Source organism: Mytilus californianus, unplaced genomic scaffold (assembly GCF_021869535.1).
Source record: "Mytilus californianus isolate M0D057914Y unplaced genomic scaffold, xbMytCali1.0.p SCAF_1, whole genome shotgun sequence".
Classification (NCBI taxonomy): Eukaryota; Metazoa; Mollusca; class Bivalvia; order Mytilida; family Mytilidae; genus Mytilus; species Mytilus californianus.
The window spans coordinates 104,170,499-104,191,610 of record NW_026262581.1 but is presented as its reverse complement, the minus strand read 5'-3'; the positions used below and the strand labels follow the sequence as shown (position 1 = coordinate 104,191,610).

Below are 21,112 nucleotides of genomic sequence, written 5' to 3'. Positions count from 1 at the left end.
CAATTTCCAGTATCAGAAGAACTTCCAGTAGGTTTTTCAATGACCCAGCAAGGATTCACCTGAAAGAAGTAGACATTTTTTAATATAATTTTGACAGATTGGGGAAAAAGCAAGTTCCACAGTATAACTGTGAATAATGACAATCTATTCCTGGCATATCAATACAAATAATGACCTAGCTTCTACAGTTCACATTTAAAATAAAAATAACTGGTATGCATAGGACTTTACATTTAAATGAATATTTTTTGTGATGTTTATTTTTTAATTATTGTGAAAATTGTGATGGGTATATATAGGTTGAGCATAAAATATTGACAAGTTATTTTAATCACAGCTTTTTGATATACAGTCTGTCCATCAAGCCATAACATAAAATGGGAAATCATAGTTATATTCTAAAATGAGATGCAGGTCAAAACAAATTGTGTTTCAGAGAGAGGATATATCAAGTTGTCCAGAAAAACAGAAGATAGTTTGATCAAATTATGGCAATTGACATTTGTAGCATATTAGGTTTTGGTCTAGAGAATCACTTAAAAAAGACTTAATATGAGTTGTCAAATACACATCTGTTGCAGCGCCAGATCATTGTAACTATTTAAAATCTTATAACTACTACTAGGTCGATATATCTGTAAGTGAACTGCAAGTCCCAGAGAGTATCACAAGCCAAGTTGCCAGTACTAAGGGCATGCTAAAACGGTTATTGATTGATTGATTTTTTTATCTAATAAAACTTTAAAATCATTTAAATTAATGAATACATGTACATGTTTTACCTCTTTAAGTATACTCAATACCAATCAATATTTACCCTCAATTTAAACTTTTGCGAAATATATAGAATATATATATCTACAAAGCAAAAAGTAAATTAGTTTAAGATAACTATGTATGCACTATTTCTGGTAACACTATCAAACTTTCAAGCAACATTTAGATATAGTCGCTGTCCCCATCAACAGATCAACATAGCTAGCAGCAGACTAATTCTCCTAAACAACACGTTTACACAGAGAAATTAACAGAAATCGATTTTACTTATTTCAGCCATGTTGGGATAGTGGTAACTGCAGTTTCTATGATCAGTTTAACACCAGTGATGATTTTCTTTTTTTTTAATCAAAATCAACAGCTATTATCATTGAAATATTCTGCAGTTACAATTAATCTTTCAAGCGATTTGTCCACAAGTTACCATTATCTTTTTATTTAAGTTACGATTATCTTCCTAAAATATTTGATGGATATTATTTCCGTAATGAGGCCATATGATACATGATATTTATAACACACATACACAACAAAACCGTACAGATCAACCTGGCGGCTGAGTAGTTCTTGAAAACAACACATTTAAACGGAAAATTAGCAGAAATCGATTTTACTTATTTCTACCTCCGCCATATTGGGATCGTGGTAACTGCAGAAATATAAAGTTCATAATTAGTAAGATGAAATCATCTCTTTAGTCTTAAAAGTTTTGTTCTTTACAGACCCTCATTGTCCATTTCTAGATGTCAGTTAAGATATGAGGCAGATTTACCTGTATCTGTTGTATCCTTTATTTCAAGTTCAATGGGATACATGCGTTCAACAAAGTCACCATACTTTGAATTATTCAATAAAAGGAAATCATCTTTATAGCAAAATGTGAAGTTAAGGATAATGCAATCTTCTTTTCAACTCCTCCTTAGAAGCTCCTGTACATGTATGAAGTCTGCCTCAAAAGAAAAAAAGAACAAATATCAGTACAAATGTATACGTTGATCATATGTTAAATTGTTTTCCTAGCCCAGAAATTTAGAAACGATCCAAACTGGTAAACTTATAGATCCTTTAAAAAAACTTATTCGAAAAGGTTACCAAAATCAACACTGTAATTAGATCTTTGAATATTGCTTTTATTGGTATTAATATTGATTTGTTATCAGTAAATTAAAATCAAACTAAATATCATATAGTTATATACATATATATGGATGTTGCATGTGTATTAATTGATAATTTAATTAGTCTTAGATGCATGATTTTTTTTATTAGTTGTTATTGGCTTTGAACTACATGAACTAGCTGTCAGTAACTGTGAGTACTCTCAGATCTATACTTAGTGTATGTGCCTGTCCAAGTCAGGACCCTGTTATTCAGTGGTTATTTAATTGCCATTGTTGCTGTGTTACATACAGTGTTCCCCTTTTTTCACTAAGGTAAGGTGGGTGTTTTGAAAAAAACACTTGCAACCGGGTGTTGATTTTTTTAAAACATTTCCAACCGTTTTTTTTTTTACTGTGGGTGGGGGTCACAAAAAGAAGGATTAGTATTGTATTCACATTTAATGGAATTGAACAAAAATAAATAGATGTAGTCACATAAACTGTCAAATATTCTTCTTTGATTTGATTTGACAAATTAGTTTTGTGCATCTCGGATAGCAGCTAGCTAGATGGCTTCTGCAGGACTCCCTTCTCCTGCGAATGCATGGCCTATCGATCCAATTTTCTGTCCTGTTCCTCGCTTTACTGCTGTATTTTTGGCACACAGAACAGTAATAATCTTCCTCTGTGACGATTAGCCATTTTAAGTCCTGTTCATATTTATCTTCGCTTGCGTGCCTTTTCCGTTGTTTTGATGCTTTTTTTCAATTTCAACACAAATATCCATTTTAGTTGACTTATTTGGCCTAGAATTTTCCTTATCACCATCGTCATCTGACTTTCTCTTCCCCCGATTAATAAAAGAAAACATTGAAATTTGACGATCTGCCATTTTTGTCTATGAAAACAAATCAGCGAGGCGCAATTAGTATTTAAATTTTTACGGTGTGGAACCGAAAAAAAAAACGGAATTTGAAAAAAAAGCTGACCACCTCCTAAAATGGAAAGGTGGTCGGCTTTCAAAACAAGATGGTCGGCACAAAACTCTTGACATATTTGTTTTTCGTTCATTTTTTTGTTCATTAATTACTTTAGGCCGTTAGTTTTCTAGTTGTTGTGATGTACAAGTACTCATCCATGTCCAATTTGTGTTTTTGTTACATGTAATTCTATTCGTATCCATGAGATGAGTTAAGCCTTTTTCAACTGATTTAAAGTTTATAGTTTGTTGTTATGATGTACTGTTACACCACTGTTCCTGGTTAGGGGAAGGGTTGGCGTCTTCAAACTAGTTTAACCCTGCACATTTGTATGTGCCTGTCCCATGTCAGGAACATATGTTACGAATTCAGTAGTTGTTATTTGTTGCTGAGTAATACATATTATTTTTTACATAAATTAGGCCATTAGTTTTCTCGTTAGAATTGTTTTACTTTTTTTATTTTGGGGCTTTTTATAGGTGACTATGTCATGTATGTGGTGTTGGTTTTGCTCTTTGTTGAAGGGGTACGGTGACCTTATAGTTGTTAATTTCTGTGTCATTTGAAGACCGGCAATGTGGTTTACCCTAAAAACATCTTCTCATATGTGAACTGTTGGTGTCCAATTGTTATTCTTTGTCATATTGTCTGGGAATTGGTCATACCGTATCACTGCTGGATGGGATAGTATCTTGCTCTTAACTTCATCAAAAACTTTAAGGGCATCTGTACCTGAAAATAAGGATTTATTCATGTATGTGAATAATTAGCTAACTAATAGAATAGTTTAGAGGGATTTTTTCCCCACAAAAAAATGACATCATAATACAATATTATCTTTGAAAAAAGCAATACTACTGGAATTTATTCAGGAACTAATTATAAGAAACATTTATTGACATTCAATTCTCTCCATCTTATGGAGTAACGTTTATACATATCTGAACTTGTTCGATTCGCTCGTGTATGTAGCAACATATTTGATTTTAATGGAAGAAATTTCTGTATTACTGAAAATTATTACATCAAAGTTTTTGATATCACATTAACTAGTCAAAACATTTACGAAATATTATAATCGGTACAAGGACATCATTCATAAATAAAGATCAACATGAAGACATCTTATACGTTCAGGTATTTCACTTTGGATGTGCAATTAAATTTCACATCAAATATTTTATGGTAATATTCTATACAAAGCACAAAAATGTTGTCAGTCACCCCAGTAAACCTCAGTTTATAAAAGTTTAATCTGACTTATTTAGAAGGGATATATAGTACTTAGGATACTGTTTTTGGGTAATTAAAGATGGCATATTTTGGAATTAATATTGATTCATTCATAGGGTCGTTAAATCAGATGTAAACACATTTATTCTAAAACCAGGTACCGGTATTGGCAAGATACAGGATTTTCTCGCTGCATTGAAGACCCATTGGTGGCCTTCGGCTGTTGTCTGCTCTTTGGTCGGGTTGTTGTCTCTTTGACATATTCCCCATTTCCATTCTCAATTTTATGTTCTTCTCATATTTTTAACCATGGTATGATACTACACCCTAAACAGGAGGGATTATGCTTGATTTTCATATGATGAAGACATAATCTGTCAAATTTCAGTTTAGTTCAAATCTGGAACTGGCATGTCAGTAACTGATAGTAGAACTTTGTAAATTTATGTATCATGGTCATTTTGCTTAGTTTCTTCATTTACAATGTACCTATTCTGACATGTGACTAGGACTTGTGCATAGTGCTGTTTGTTTGTTTATTCTACATTGGCTAGAGATGAAGACCTATTTGTAGCCTTTGGATTATTTCTGCTCTTTGGTGGGGTTGTTTTCTCTTTGACACATTCCCCATTTCAGTTCTCAAATGATTCTCAATTTTAGAATGTGTGTTCTTTTGAATTTAAATTTAATGTATGCTGCAACTGAGTCTCCAATAAGAGTAGTATAAATTTTCAATGTTCATTAGAAAGCCAGAAAACGTTAATTCAAGTACAAAATCAGGTGATGTTGAGTACGCTAAAATAAAAGTTTTACATATTCAATAACTGTTCATACATGTATCTGTATCTTGGTTGCTGTTTCAAGTTTCCCCCCCCCCCCCTCAATTGCCCAAAACTGCAGTCTAGGCAGGGAGCTTCAACAAAGAAAATATAAACAAACCATTAGCATTTAATCAATCTTTTCACACAATATGTAATTATTATATTACCTATACTATTATTATTATATGGCAATTATAACTTTTTGAATTTTTTTTCCATATTTTCAAAGTGTATTTATAACCACACACAAAACACTTAAGCAACACACAAAAAAATCAAGGGACTGGTTAAAAGTAAAACCCAACATGCAGTTGTAACAGTGGTTTGATTCCGCCAGTGGAGGATGAAAATCCCTAATGTTTATAATCCACCAACAAAAATTCACTAGGGTGTTTAATCCAGGTCCAGAGTAAAATATTCACCACTCTTGATAAAATTCTATAGAGAGTTTTTTGAAGGGGAAATGTATAAAAAATGGGGCTTGGTATTTTTTGGGCATATTTGAATTAACTATTTAACTTGCATAGCTGATTTATGTAAAAAATGGACAAAGTAAACTTAGTGTTTTTCATCCATGGAATGTTCACATAAATGTTTTGAACCAGGAATGATAATGTAGGATTTGATAATGTCCCCCATGAAATAATGTCCACCGGACATTATTTCATAGTAAATACTGTCCATGGACAATATTTACTTATTTAAATGTGTCCCAGACACAATTTCCTATGAAATTATGTCCTCAGGTATGAAAAAGTGTCCATGAACATGGACATTATTTAATACTATAATTCTGTAATTGCTAACTTTAAATACATTGTTACTTTGACAGAGAGTTGTCTCATTGGCACTCATACCATCCTTATCTTCTTATTTTTTAATATATATATATATATTGAAATTCATGGTTTTACCCAGAAATTTAATTTTAATACGAAATTAATCAAAAAGTCTGCAACTACATAAAATTATACACACTCTGTCTTTAATTCAAATAATGAACACACTTCTAAATTTTAAACTGTATGTTTTAACTTGTTTATTAACTAATCTATTTTAATATTAACAAAATTCAAATGCATAATTGGACAGAAATTTTTTGAAAAGAATACGAGTAAGAATATCTTATTGAATCCAATTAAAGGGCCCGTTTCCGAGCATATACACACATATATATATATATATATATACAAGTCTAAATTGAAAACAACGTTCAAACCTATGATTGCGTTGGATAAAAACCGCAATTTTTATACGTGTGCATGCAAAACAAATTTCTTGGTAGAGTGGTCTAAATACAGCACAAACAACATTTTCCAAAAGACCAAAAAAGTGAAAAAGTATATTTTAACAAAACGCATTTGACTAGCAGGTTGAACAACAGATGTTCTTAAACCCTGCTGACTGCCATATATATATATATATATATATATATATACATTTATAATGATTTAAATTCAAACAAGTAACAGATGCTGTTCAATATTATTTTCCTTGGAGGTCACAATTTGATAACAATTACTACCAAAACTAGTCCTGTAGGTGGACCATATTTCATAACTTTTGCTGTAAAATTCTGTCCACTTAGGGGACAATATTGCATGGCAATGGACATTATTTAATACCAAAATTCAATATTTTCTTTTGCCTTCTTCTCATGATAAATATAGTAAAGTTCTTCACATTTGATTTTATACTTTACACACTCCCTTCTTATTGTTCTTCTTTCATTGTTATTAGCATTAGCTGGGTATTTCTTAGAACTTAAATGTATCTATATTCACTTCCATCCATTATTTGTTTGTTTATATAAATCAATTTCTACTCAATCCTTCTGATTTTATTAAAATTTCAAGTACAATAAAACTTTTTAATGACCTTTGTATTACTCCCCTTGGAGGACACAATTTAATAGCAACTAGTATGAAAACTTGTCCTGTGGGTGGACACTATTTCATAACTTTTGCAGTAAAAATCTGTCCACTTGAGGGACAATATATCATGGCAATGGACATTATTAAATACCAAAATTCTATGAAAAACTGTCCAACTGGACACTTTTTCACAGGACACTATTATGGCTTACAATAACACTAGTGATTTTGAACCAGGAATTATTACACTACTGACTAGTGATTTTGTACCTGGAAGGATTGCACTAGTTACTTTGAACTGGGATTTATCACACTTAAGTATTTAAGATTCATATAAAGTGATGTCTTCTGATGAACTATTTTAGTACTCACTTTGAACACTACATGATAACACAATATAATGATTTATTTACAAATTAAATTTTGATAATTTTTCTAATGAAAACCATCAATTAAATCATATAATATATGCTTTTAAATTGTCACTAAATTGTAATATTCATATATACTGGATTGCCAAAGTTTTTCTGTGCATTTGCGTTTTGGTAGACTTCGATATAAAATCATATCTTCAATGTCAATATCTATTTATAATGAAACTGGTTCCTTGAAAACTATTCTAATTTTAACCTATTAATTTATGTATTAAACAATAAACTGGTCTAATATAAACACAAGAGTGCACATCCTGAAATGTCTCGCCTTCTTTACTAATCATTGATATTATGTTGATAGTCCTAAATATAAAGCTTTACTACAACTATCACATAAACTTAACATGATCCAAGAAAATGAGGTCACTGTCATATAAACCAAACAAGAAATACATGTACACCTTACAATTATTCAATACACAAAATATAGCTGACCTATTGCTTATAGTTTCTAAGAAACAGACTTAACCAAGAAAACTAAACATTGACCAATGAACCATGAACCATGAAAATGAGGTCAAGGTCAGATGAACCATGTCAGACAGACATGTACAGCTTACAATTCTTCAATACAACAAATATAGTTGACCTATTGCTTATGGTTTAAGAAAAACAGACCAAAACACAAAAACTTAACACTGAGCAATGAACCGTGAAAATGAGGTCAAGGTCAAATAAAACCTACAAGACTGACATGTACATCATAAAATATTTCCATACACCAAATATAGAAGACCTATTGCATACAGTATAAGAGAAATAGACCAAAACACAAAATCTTAACTATAACCACTGAACTATATATGAAAATGAGATCATGGTCAGATGACACCTGCCAGTTGGACATGTACACCTTACAGTCCTTCCATACACCGAATATATAAGACCGATTGCTAATAGTATCTGAGATATGGACTTGACCACCAAAACTTAACCTTGTTCACTGATCCATGAAATGACGTCGAGGTCAAGTGAAAACTGTCTGACGGGCATAAGGACCTTGCAAGCTACGCACATACCTTACCATATATAGTTATACTATTACTCATAATGAGAGAGAAATTAACATTACAAAAAATCTTAACTTTTTTTTCAAGTAGTCACTGAACAATGAAAATGAGGTCAAGGACAATGGACATGTGACAGACGGAAACTTCGTAACATGAGGCATCTTTATACAAAGTATGAAGCATCCAGGTCTTCTACCTTCTAAAATATAAAGCTTTTAAGAAGTTAGCTAACGCCGCTGCCGGATCACTATCCCTATGTCGAGCTTTCTGCGACAATAGTCACAGGCTGGACAAAAACAATGATATCAAGATCGACGCTTTCACACTATTTACATCCAATATTCTCTAGTGAAAAACAGTCACCTGGAATAAAAACAGGGTGGAATGAAATTACACTTACACAGCCAGGGTCAATGATGTTGACATTGACGGTATGTCATTATAGGTCTTACCTTGTTGATACTTAAACATGTGCTTGTGGATTACTCATTTAGCTGAGTTGGTAGAGCAGAGACTTTCTGTGCAAAGGGTCACAGGTTAAAATTCCGATTGGTACAGTAATTTATTTTGGAAAGCAAATAATGATCTCTGGGTTATGTGTAATTGTATTTGCAATTTTGGTATTTAGCTGAATTTTGTCTCCTTGTAACCTGAGATCAAATCTGCACTTGGTCAAATTGGTACCTTGTTAAATCGGCACCCGATGTAGTCATTTCGCCACCCATGTTAAATATTTTCAGTATTTGAAGCAAATAGATTAAAATAAACAAGGCGTTGTCTAGAAATATTGACTTATTTTCATTTTTGGGGGGTTTCTGTGCATGTATTTTTTCCATTCAACTTGATGTGTATTCGCGGTATTCATAGATATTTTTATGCATGTTTTAACCAGAGACATATACCGGTATATGTCTCTGTTTTAACCAACATGACTAAAGGAGAATTTTCCATTATTAATGGTTTAATGCTGTTTAAACTTTCCTGAAAAAAACCCACCTTAATTGACATTCAAGGTTGATTAGTGAAAGTAATGAAAGGGACTCATAATTTCCCCTTTTCCTGCTTCTAATTTTCTCATGATCAAACAACAACAGCTTGTGTAATGGCTTCATGTATTTTACTAAGTTTTTAAAGTAAAAAAACATCAATAACAACCTGTTTAGATTTAAAACAACATACATGTTAATTATGTAATAATAACTGTAATTGATAAAAGTTATTAATATCAATTGAAAAGATAACTATTCAAAACGTCAGTCATAGATTGTTGAGAAAACTTATAATATGTATTCTAACTGCTTGGTGATTTTTAACTATACATGCTATATGTAGATGTAATGAGTAATATGAATTAAAAAGATAAAGCCAAACCTCAACAATAATTTAAAGATAGAAAGATCATTTATACATTTTTACTGAGATTTTTTGAATTATTTATCTGTTTATATTGTATCAAATAATGAAATATTATTGGATTTGACCATAAATATATGTCTCTGATTTGACTAGATGCCGATTTAACCAGGTGCCGATTTGACTTGAACCCCCCCCCCCCCCCCCCCGCCCTCGGATATTTATCATTCTGTTACGAGGGAAAAGATAGTAATTTCACAAATGTCAATGTTGACATTGTACAGACGATGCAGGATCCGTTCACGGTTTTTGAGAGTGTTTGAAAAGTTAGGTCGTGTTAACATGAAACAGTAATGCTAAACCATGTCAGTATCGACCCCTGTTATGTGCTTGTCTATATATTTTTACCGATACATGATTTCATGGCAAATAAATCATAGAATACTCACCTTTGATCGCTTCAAAATTCCAAAAATGGCGGCTGGAAACTTACAAATAACACGTGACTCGTGACGTACGTTGTAGATCTGGGTGCATACCAAAAAGTAGCACCGAGGTTTAGCCTAGATTCCAATAAAAATAATTTAGAATATTAAAAAATAAATCGAGTGATAAACGGGGCGATAAATAGGTTAAAACATTTATAAATCCTGGTTTAAATTTGATATATATTTGTAACTGCTTTTTCAATAAAATGCGTCTTAATTCATGTAAACGAAAAACTATATCTTAAAAAAAATTACACTGCGAAATACACCTTATCGCTATTCCCGCTTGACCCGAGAATCTGTCCCGCTCGAACTTTTGACGTCATACAACAATCACTTTTCCATTGTGGCGTCAGACATTTTCTATTATGACGTCAAAATTTTACGGGAACTTGTGTGATGTCCAGTAATGGCGGACAAATAGCGATAAGGTGTATTGTCTTATAACATATTCTTTATTCAAGAGCGCTCAAAATAGTAAACAATACCATGGCACATGAACATATTCTCAAAAAATTATATATACATATTATGCACATGCAATGTACAGATTATTGTCAATAATTGTTATGAAAAGTATGCTTCGCATTATGTCGATTTATGTCATATAATGCTTATTTAATAAATTTCGTATCCAATCGACATAATGCGAAGCATACTTTTCATAACAATTATTTTGATACATTTTGCATCATGCTGGAGTGAGAACTGAGGTATCATCTAACTGATCCGTCATAGCAACTATTTTCCAATAAAACCTAAAAAGATGGAAGAAAAAAATGAATATAGTTTCATTTTTCAGTCTGATGTTTATTGGCCAAAGAGCTATTGCCTAGCTTCATGTGGAGGTATATATCTAAAGCCAACAAATAAAAAGCCGTTTTTACAAAATAAATAAACTTTTTATGATTCCGAGTAAGCAAAATCAGTCTTTTTAGAATAGCAAGCATTCGTTAAAAAAAGAAAAGAAAAGGACTATTTAGAGTATTGTTTTAACTATAAAAGCTGTCGCTTATAACGACTAATATCGTAATACTCAATATTTACAATTTGTGTTGTTTCAAAAACTGACATAAGCAGTCGCTTACCGCAGAAGTTGTTCCCGGCGTTGATCCGGGTAATATAACAAGTACGTTGTTAACCTTATTAGTGGTAACACTGAAACTGTAATACTACGCCATAATATCCCGGAAAAGATCCGTGTTTGTACTAAGTAATATCTATATATTGTACGTTGTTAGTTCTACAACTTCTAACATTTGTACTGTGCAGTATAAAAGTATACTGTTATTAGTACTACTAGCGGACTAATTTTACTAATAGATTTCCACTATTACTGGCTAACATTGCAGGATCGGGTGGAAAGGTTGTTATTAACAATGTATTTTCAAAGCTTTTGTCTTTGGGCATATAATTGAAATTTCTTCACGGCACTCGGGACACTATTCCAAGTATAAAGAATATCAATTTTAACCAGTTGTTTAATTTATTTGTCAGAAATGTTTAAATTTGTCACTAAAAGGATTCCTCAAATTCAAAATTTATTTAACTTTCAAAGTTGGTTTTAGATCAGCTGTATGGTCAGATGTTCAGTTAATGACACCATTTCTTAATAAAATATAAGTTCTATATAATGAGGAGAACTAACTAAAAGAAATTGAAGTTGTATTCACGGATGATTTTGAAATTGTGTGCTTAAATTGTGCGTTAACCAAGACAAAATAACAATTGGTATCTTTATTACCTAGAAATAAGGTTTTCTCTGAAAAATCAGAAAATTGAAACATAAAGATTATTCATTAAGAAAATCCTGAAAAAAGTATTATCGACTTACAATTTTAATTCCAAATAGTTTTGGTTTGTTTCGAGATTATGATATCACAATAGTTATTCAAGTAACATTCCTGATATGTAAGAATCTCCGAATAGATGAAATGGATATTTACACCCTTTCTTTTCATTAATAGTATACAGGATCGAAAGAGCCTCTGGATGTATCAAACGATTTTGTAATTGTGAAAAAACGACATAAAAAAATATTGAGGAACGGAAGACACAATCGCAATCTGGTCGCTTCTTCGTATTTTTCCGAAGTACATTGTACTACACTTGATAAAATGTTGAGTGTTCAACGTCTAATGGCAAAAAGGTCATTTATCTCGAATACGAGTACAAATAAAAAATAAAAAGTAAACATGATGGCAGGTTCGCAAAGAGGGTTAACTCGGATAGGGATAAAGGGCGGGATCTTTGAACTTGTTCTGAAAACAGAGGGTATACTTTTTAGGAATAGATATTTTCCTTTGATATATAAAGGCCTAAATGAATAAATAACCAATATCACAGTAATTTCCAAGCTCAAAACCCTATATCTATATGATAAATATATGTCACCTACGGACCCCTAAAGGGATTTTTGTAACGGATTTTGTTTAAACTAGAATCATGTGCAAAACAGTGTAGGCGAGACCATTGATTGGCGCGCTAAAATATCCCATTGACTGGGTCAGATTAGGTGAACGTTCGTCTGTAACGCCCACAACTCACGACGTATTTATTATAAACATTTAAACTGTGGGGTTGCCAAAGGGTTTCAGTATATATACGAACTACAGTGCACAGTATATTATATACATATTTTATTTGCGATCATAAAATGTACGAAGTCGTCCATTACTATGTAAATTGGGTCGATTAAAAAAAAAGCTGAAAATGTTTCTGTTGCCAAGGGTTTTTCACAAGTATAGTAGTTAGCAGAAAAGTTCACCAAACTATACATTTTACCTATTCAAAAACGTAAATGCAAATTCCACAAGGCTTGATCCAAATAGCCTTTTTATTGTCTAATAACTTGCAAGTACGAAAAAGACAGGACAGAAGTATATTTTGTCTATATGTTTTGTGTACGCACACTTTTTAAAGTTGATCATGCATTCGTTCTAAAATAAAATTTTGACCAGATAAAAGTTAAAAGATGACATAATTGGACATGCAACCGCAATTGTTAAATCGCTTTGACGTCCGAAAAAAAAGATAATAATCAACACATGCATTGTAACTTTTAAAGCCAGTTAAATCCTTTTTTTTTTGTTGAAAGAACGTGCGATGTCATAAAAATTGATTATCAAAACATAACGAAAACACAAGTAAAGAACGTTTACACTGAAATGCAGTCAAGTTTAGCGATTGATAATTCATTGACAACATTCTGGCGTATCACAAACAAACAACTTGTAACGTCTCACTTCATTGGCCGAAAGATTTAAATACAACAACAATTGTTGTGTGCACGTGAATTGACACAGGTGACCGACAATGGAATGTACTACGTTACTACGAACGTAAAAAACAATTATTTTTGGTCGAAATAATTAAATAAGTATTTTGTGAATTTCAAATAGTGGGGTCGAAATATTATACTAATAATTTGTGTTAAGTAATATTCTTTATGCATGCAGCACTTGTACCGCACTATGAAAAATATAAGGATAAAATAAAATACATGTGCCGCTTTTATACGGATGAATGTATGAACCACTTTAATTTCTTTCATATTGACGCTAGGTTATTATCCTGACAATGTCGTAGTTACTTATAATAAGGATCTCATAATACTGATCCATTTCAAATTTATGATGGGTTGCACATTCCTCTTTTATTGTTTTCATGCTATAAAACGAAAATAAAGAAGCTAAGCGTTTGGTCATTCAGAAATGACGTGTCATAAACGAGCAAATTGTCCCGAAAGATCGTACCATGTGTGCACGTGAATATAGATGTACTATGCAATGTACTATCATGGTCACCACGAAATTCAAATGAATTCAGTGAAGGCATGTTGGTGTAAAAAGGTTTGAAATGTTTCATCGGCGAAGATTTTATTTTTGCATGTGTGGAACTAAAAAATAAATAAATACTTGTGCGAAATGTCGTAGTTTATAAGGAACTATATAAATGTACTGTTTTCGATTTTGATTGGTTGAAAATTTATCCTTTAATTTCATACCGTAAGAATAGAGCTTTGCATAACATTGTTGAACAATCCGCCAAAGTAACGTGTGGCGTGCGTGCGTATTAAAATGAAATACAAAATCATACATGTATGATAAACTTATAAACGAAATATTAAGAAATTAAGGATGACTACTGTAAAAGTATGTACAAAAATGGAGTCACCTTTTATCAATACATTTAGTGAATAACCACACTTTTTAAAACTGATTGTTTTCTATGCAACTATTTAAATATTTACAATATATAATTTTCAACCGAGGATAGCAAAACAGTTAATTATAAATTAAGAAAGTATATCGCTAGAGTTTATAAAGTACATTTCCTTCCACTGTGCCATGGTTTGCCATCTCCATTTTTTCTCTAAACAAAGCATGGCTGGTTACATGTTCTGAATTTACTTAGAATTTCGGGATTTTTTTTTCAAAATCAAGTAAACTAAATCAGAAAAAAAATCACACTATCCTAAAACTTATGAAAGAATATGAATAATGAACATGACAGTTTATAACACAAACCCATTTACTATAAAAATCGAGCAATATCTTTAGTATGTAATTTGGTTATTTTTGTAGTTAAGTACGGTTTCATTTCAAGTACAACGTTAATTCATCAAGTCCATTGAATAAAAGATAAGGAAGGGTGAGCAACTTGACAAAAAAAGGCAGGATGAAGATTTATGTAAAAAATCATGATAAACGAATAAATATAGTCATGACCTAACAGACTGAAAAATAGAAAGACAGGACAGAGATAACAACTAAAAAAAATGCAGGACAAAATGTTTCATCCAAGTCCTTCACCCCCAATCAAAATAAAATGGTAACTCCCTTAATCCAGGACCAATTGAGAGGAGACAGTTGAATTAAATATTTCGACGTGACTGTTAAGATTAAAGTTTAAAATTTTACATGCACATGTATAAAAGCTAGAATTGCCATGCGATAATCAAGAACACAATCATGTTCGGGAATACGACGATGGAAGTTTTTAACGACCTTGACCGGCTACGTGAATACTGATCAGTCCATTCAGCTTTATAGTACGCGTGTTCTATTTTCGCAGGTGTGAGGTCGAAGGTTTGAATTGACCAATGAAAACGATCGTTCCTTAACGAGTTAATCTAATAAAGTTTGTTTGACTGATTATGTTGCACGACCTTTCGCTAAGCTTGACCGCAGTTCAGTGAAGGTATTCAATATAAATCAAAACACAAAGGTTATTCCTGATTAGTTTTTCGAATTATTTTATTTAGGCGTTGAGACCCTTTGGTGACCTCACAGTTTAAATGTCTATAATAAATACGTCGTGAGTTTTGGGCGTTACAGACGAACGTTCACCTAATCTGACCCAGTCAATGGGATATTTTTGCGCGCCAATCAATGGTCTCGGCTACACTGTTATGCACATGATTCTATGTTTAACGTCCTAAATCTATTAAGTTTGTTTACATTTACAAAATATCAAAGTGAATTTAAATAAATTTTCTAAGCATGTAAACCATCTAATAGGAGGTTTAATAAACCCATTATTTGGCCTCTTATAATTACAAAATAGTATAGATGTAGTCTTGAAAAAAATATATTTATTTTATTGAAAATAAGATACGATGATGAGGGGAGTTTTTAACGACCTTAACTACCCATGAGGGTCTTGCACGGTCGGTACGTAATCTAAACGATACGATGATATAATCTTGACACTTTTGTTGCAGATATGTAACTTTTGATATCACTATGTATGATACATGTATACTATATGCATGTTGAAATTGACATACAATGTACATGTATTTGACTTAAATTGGCAATTAAGACATAGTTTTTGGACAAATTCGAGATAAGTCAAGGATTTATCCTTCAAAAGATATTTTACCCACATTTGAATAAGACAACATCTAGTGAAATACTAGTATCTTATTGAATAAGGCCTGGACTCCTATCTAAATATTTAGGACAAGATCTCAAAATGAAGTTATTTTTGAAGTTTTTTTTTTATAAATTTTGCATTTAAATTATACAGTGGAAGAGTCATTGCATAGATATTGGAGCATTAAATAAATTTCCACCTTTATTGACGTGTAAACTAGACCAATTCACTAGCAAAAAAATAATTCTTAACATTACTTTAACCAGAGACACACATTGTATATATAAAATTGAGAATGGGAATGGGGAATGTGTCAAAGAGACAACAACCCGACCATAGAACAGACAACAGCAGAAGGTCACCATCAGGTCTTCAATGCAGCGAGAAATTCCCACACCCGGAGGCGTCCTTCAGCTGGCCCCTAAACAAATATATATACTAGTTCAGTGATAATGAACGCCATACTAAACTCCAAATTGTACACAAGAAACTAAAATTAAAAATAATACAAGACTAACAAAGGCTAGAGGCTCCTGACTTGGGACAGGCGCAAAAATGCGGCGGGGTTAAACATGTTTATGAGATCTCAACCCTCCCCATATGCCTCTAGCCAATGTAGAAAAGAAAACGCATAACAATACGCACATTAAAATTCAGTTCAAGAGAAGTCCGAGTCTGATGTCAGAAGATGTAATCAAAGAAAATAAACAAAATGACAATAATACATAAATAACAACAGACTACTAGCAGTTAACTGACATGCCAGCTCCAGACTTCAATTAAACTGATTGGAAGATTATGTCTTCATCATATGAATATCAGGCACAATCCTTCCCGTTAGGGGTTTAGTATCATACCATCATAACATATATGAGAAGAACATAACCCGTGTCATGCCAACAACTGGTTTTTAAATAAAAGTGTTTAGTGCCGATGCAAAGACCCTATAAGTGAATCAATATTAACGCCAAAATATGCAATCTTTAATGACCTGACAACAGTATCGTAACTATATCCCTTCTTAATAAGTCTATTTAAAGGTTTTGTTAGCTTCAGAGGTGAATACTGACATTTTTGTGCTTTATAAAGAATATTTCCATAAAAAATTGGATGTGAAATACCTGAACGTATAAGAAGTCTGCATGTTGAGCTATATTTACGAATGATGTCCTTATACCGATGATACAATTTAGTAAATGTTTTGACTAGATTGTGATATCGAAAACCCTGGTGTAATAATTTTTCAGTAATACATAAATTTCTCTCGTTAAAATCTAAAACATTGTTACATACACGAGCGAATCGTACAAGTTGAGATATATCAACACCGTAAGATGGTGACAAGGGAACGTCACCATCTAAAAATGGATAATTAACGATAGGAAATGAAAAATCATCTCTTTTATCATATATTTTAGTATTAAGCTTTCCATTAATGATATAGATATCAAGATCGAGGAAAGGGCAGTGGTCATTGTTAGTATTAGCTTTATTTAAAGTAAGTTCATATGTCTCTGCTTTTACCTGGGAATAGTATAGTCAATATATTATGTCCTAGCTATAACCCCTTATAGTTCTTGGATCACAAACAATGTTGTGTTTTCAATAATATCTACCGGCGCAGGACACTGTAGTGTATTGATATAGGACAGTTTAGCGAAAAAATCAGACGTTTTAGCGCTCAAGTATAACCCATTTAAGCGCGAAATTTTCAACTCTCTTCAGCGAAGAATGAAATTATCAATGCCAATTTTAGCGACAAAAAATCGTTCATAATAGAATAATAGATTTGTGTAGTATCAAGAGAGAACAGCATAAAACATATCGTGTCTATCCAGGATTTTTTTATCTAAGAAAAGGTCTAAACAGCTCTTGATATATCCCTTAAACAATAATACTGTTCATAAAATTGCGATAAGAACTGTTCCTTCGATTTATCTTGTCTAGATTGAGATGCAGTACCATCGATACTTATTATTTTAATATATGTTGTTTGTTTGTAATTTGATGGTAGTTTCCAGAAAAACTATCACACATTGCACTTTTATTTCCTGTTTGTTTCAACAACCGTGACTAATGTACATGTTTTATCACATTGTCAATACGAACAACTTGAACCTTAAGCCATTAAACCTTAAGCCAGCATAAATAACTGTTTTAGAAATATGGTGGGTATTATTCAACCAGGTAAGTTATCGCTAAAATGGACTATCGAAAATACAGGTGAACGGATTAATCCGGCGCTAAAAGGTTATTTTTTTATTTATAACATTTAGGAATTTAGGATTGGGGCAGCTATTTCTGCAGCTGTAATGGGCATTTCAAATGATTGTATTCAGTTAATGGGAAGATGGCACTCTGATGCTTTTAAATATATATATATATATATATAAAACACAACGTATATATATACGGATGCTAGTTCTTAACATTTGGGTCAGCTTTTCATGCATGTTCTTGGTGTTGTATCATAGGGGTAGGGCCTTTGATGCAGCACAAAGCTTTTCTTCCATGATTAAAAATTTGAAGGGTCCCATTTGTTTTGCCACTGTGCCAGAAATTTGAAGTCCTGTCTGTCTTAATTATTCTTTATGTTATTTATTATATACAGTTCAGTTTGATAGGGTTACACAATTAACAAGTTTTTTGTTTTGTTTTGTTGTTTTTGTATTTCCTTGTGTTTTATGTTTCCTTCTATAGACATTTGTTTCATTATGTTCATGATGTTAGTATGAAGGTAGGTAGTGATGTTAAAATCAATTTTATTGTACATTCAAATATGTGTTTGACAGATAATATGACAATTTTTTAATGTGGTGAAATAATATTGTAATATAGTATTTACTGAATTTAGTAATTTTTTATACATATATGGTTAATATGTGGTCATGGGCCTCTGTCAGTTGATTAGTGAAAAGTAAAATGTTTTAATTAGGAAATCACAAATCGAACTTGGGACTTTCTAAAGGACACACAGTCACATCGGTTACATTGAATTAGGGAAAATAACATTACGGATTTAACATAAGTGCAATGGGGACATGTACCTTTGTCACTTAGTACTTCCATAAACTGGAAAAATAGGTATGTAGCAATGTGTATAAGGAGTCAAGATTGTGAATGTTTGCTCTTTATATGTGTTGGTTGCCATGGGGACATGGGCCTCTGGTAACCATGTTAAAGCTGGTAATACATATATCTATAAATTTATCATTTGGCATGAGGTTTTTAGCTCCCATTTCAAATTTAAGATAATATTAGAATTACTTGCAAGTTACAAGACTTGAAGGGGAAAACATGTGAGACATTGCATAAATGTACATATTTAGAGGCCTATCATTTGGAGACATGGGACCCTAGTAGTTGTTTTGCCTTCTTAGGTGTAGGAGGCGATATTTGAACCGTTTGATTTTGTGGCAGTGGCCTCTGGCTACCAGGAGGAGGCGTGTTTGGTGATACACGTAGATTAGACCAGTTTCATAGTTGAGTTACAAGTAGTTTAGCCATCAGTTGAGTTCGGAGGCAAGATTGAATGTGCTTTTAATTGGCTGCTCTTGGAACATGGGCCTCTAGGAACCAGAACGAAAGTTTTTATATACATATAGATAAGAGATATTGTTGATTTTTCTGTTTCCTTTGTTGGGTGTTTTGGAAAAATTATGGACACTGGCATGGATGGGGGATATTGTAACAAAGAAAGTTCTTGTGTAACAATACGATGGCGAATGTAACCCAATCATTGATGGGATGGGTCACTAAGGTTTTTTTTATTATACATATACATGTTGCTTATTGATATGATTTATTGATTTAATTATATCTGTTTATCTTTAATTGTTTCTTTCGCCATTTTAATAATAAAAGACAGTTTTCAATTCTTACACATGTTAGTTTTTCATTCCTTCATCCCATCAAACAGAGAAAGCCAGTGTTGACAAAAAGCTTCTTTTTTCCCCCTAAAAATGATTTATCAATCAATCAATTGTCTTGCTAATGGAAAAGAACTAGAGACGGCACGGATTTTTGACTAGCGCTTGAAAATATATACTTGCCAGATATTTTTCCTAGTAACAGAACAGCTACAGACTTTTTATGACTAAAGCAGCAATTACCTATTGTAATGTACAGAGACAAAGACGTTTTCTAGGTAGCTAATGTAAAAGAGTAAAATTTAATCATCTACAACACGAGCGGACCTTCGATGCCTATAAGTGTTAATTGAATAGACAATATATGTAAATATAACCGAACATTGTTTAACATGCCGTTAAATTTATTTTTGTGGTGTTTCACACAGAAAATGTTAAAATATTATGTAAAGCAAATATGTAACAAAACAAAGAGGACCTATCCGTTTTCTTGCTGAAAACAAGAAATTGTTCGATAAGGTAGAATTGTACTTACTTGCACACCTTTCATTGCATAATCCGTCTTTAATGTATGATACTATTCTTTTCAAAGAACATAAATTACATAAATGGTCAAAAAACCCCAACACAGTTTATTCCATAAATCTACTTAGATAAATAAATGTATCTTCCAATAAAATACGACGAACACAAATATAATGCACGCGTAATATTTTAATTATTAGACGTCCCACTGCTTGGAAATAGATAGAAAGGTTGTTAATAACATCTTACCTTAAGTTTGATTGATGTATGCCTTATATATAATGACAGTCGTCACACAACAGGTATTTATTGCATAGGTGATTGGCCGGTTAGAAATTACTAACCGTGTGAGGGAAATAATCTTTACGAATTCGACAACAAAATTAAATATGATTTTTTTTGGTTCAAACATATATAAAAGCGGTATAAAGAAATAATATTTCGCTTTCGACAGTCAGTTTGGTTCAATTTCATCAAAATAATGTTGTACTGTTACACCACTGTCCCAGGTTAGGGGGAATGTTTGTCGCCAGCAAACATGTTTAACCACGCCATATTCTGTATGTGCCTGTCCCAAGCCAGGAGCCTGTAATTCAGTGGTTGTCGTTTGTTGCTGTATATCATATTTGTTTTTCGTTAATTGTTTTGTACATAAACCAGGCCGTTAGTTTTCTCGTTTGAATTGTTTTACATTTGTCATTTCGGGGCCTTTTATAGCTTACTATATGCGGTTTGGGTTTTGCTCATTGTTGGAGTGTTGTCTCATTG

At 32.3% G+C, this 21,112-nt stretch overlaps 1 protein-coding gene across 1 annotated transcript in view; it reads right to left on the bottom strand.

Annotated features, from left to right (window-relative positions):
- Positions 1 to 20,482, bottom strand: part of LOC127728486 (uncharacterized) — a 61,968-nt gene extending 41,486 nt beyond the window's left edge. The window contains exon 1 of the mRNA XM_052235888.1: positions 20,355 to 20,482. The gene's annotated coding sequence lies outside the window, so the exon portion shown is untranslated. The remainder of the gene's footprint in view (positions 1 to 20,354) is intronic.
- Positions 20,483 to 21,112: the final 630 nt, after the last annotated feature.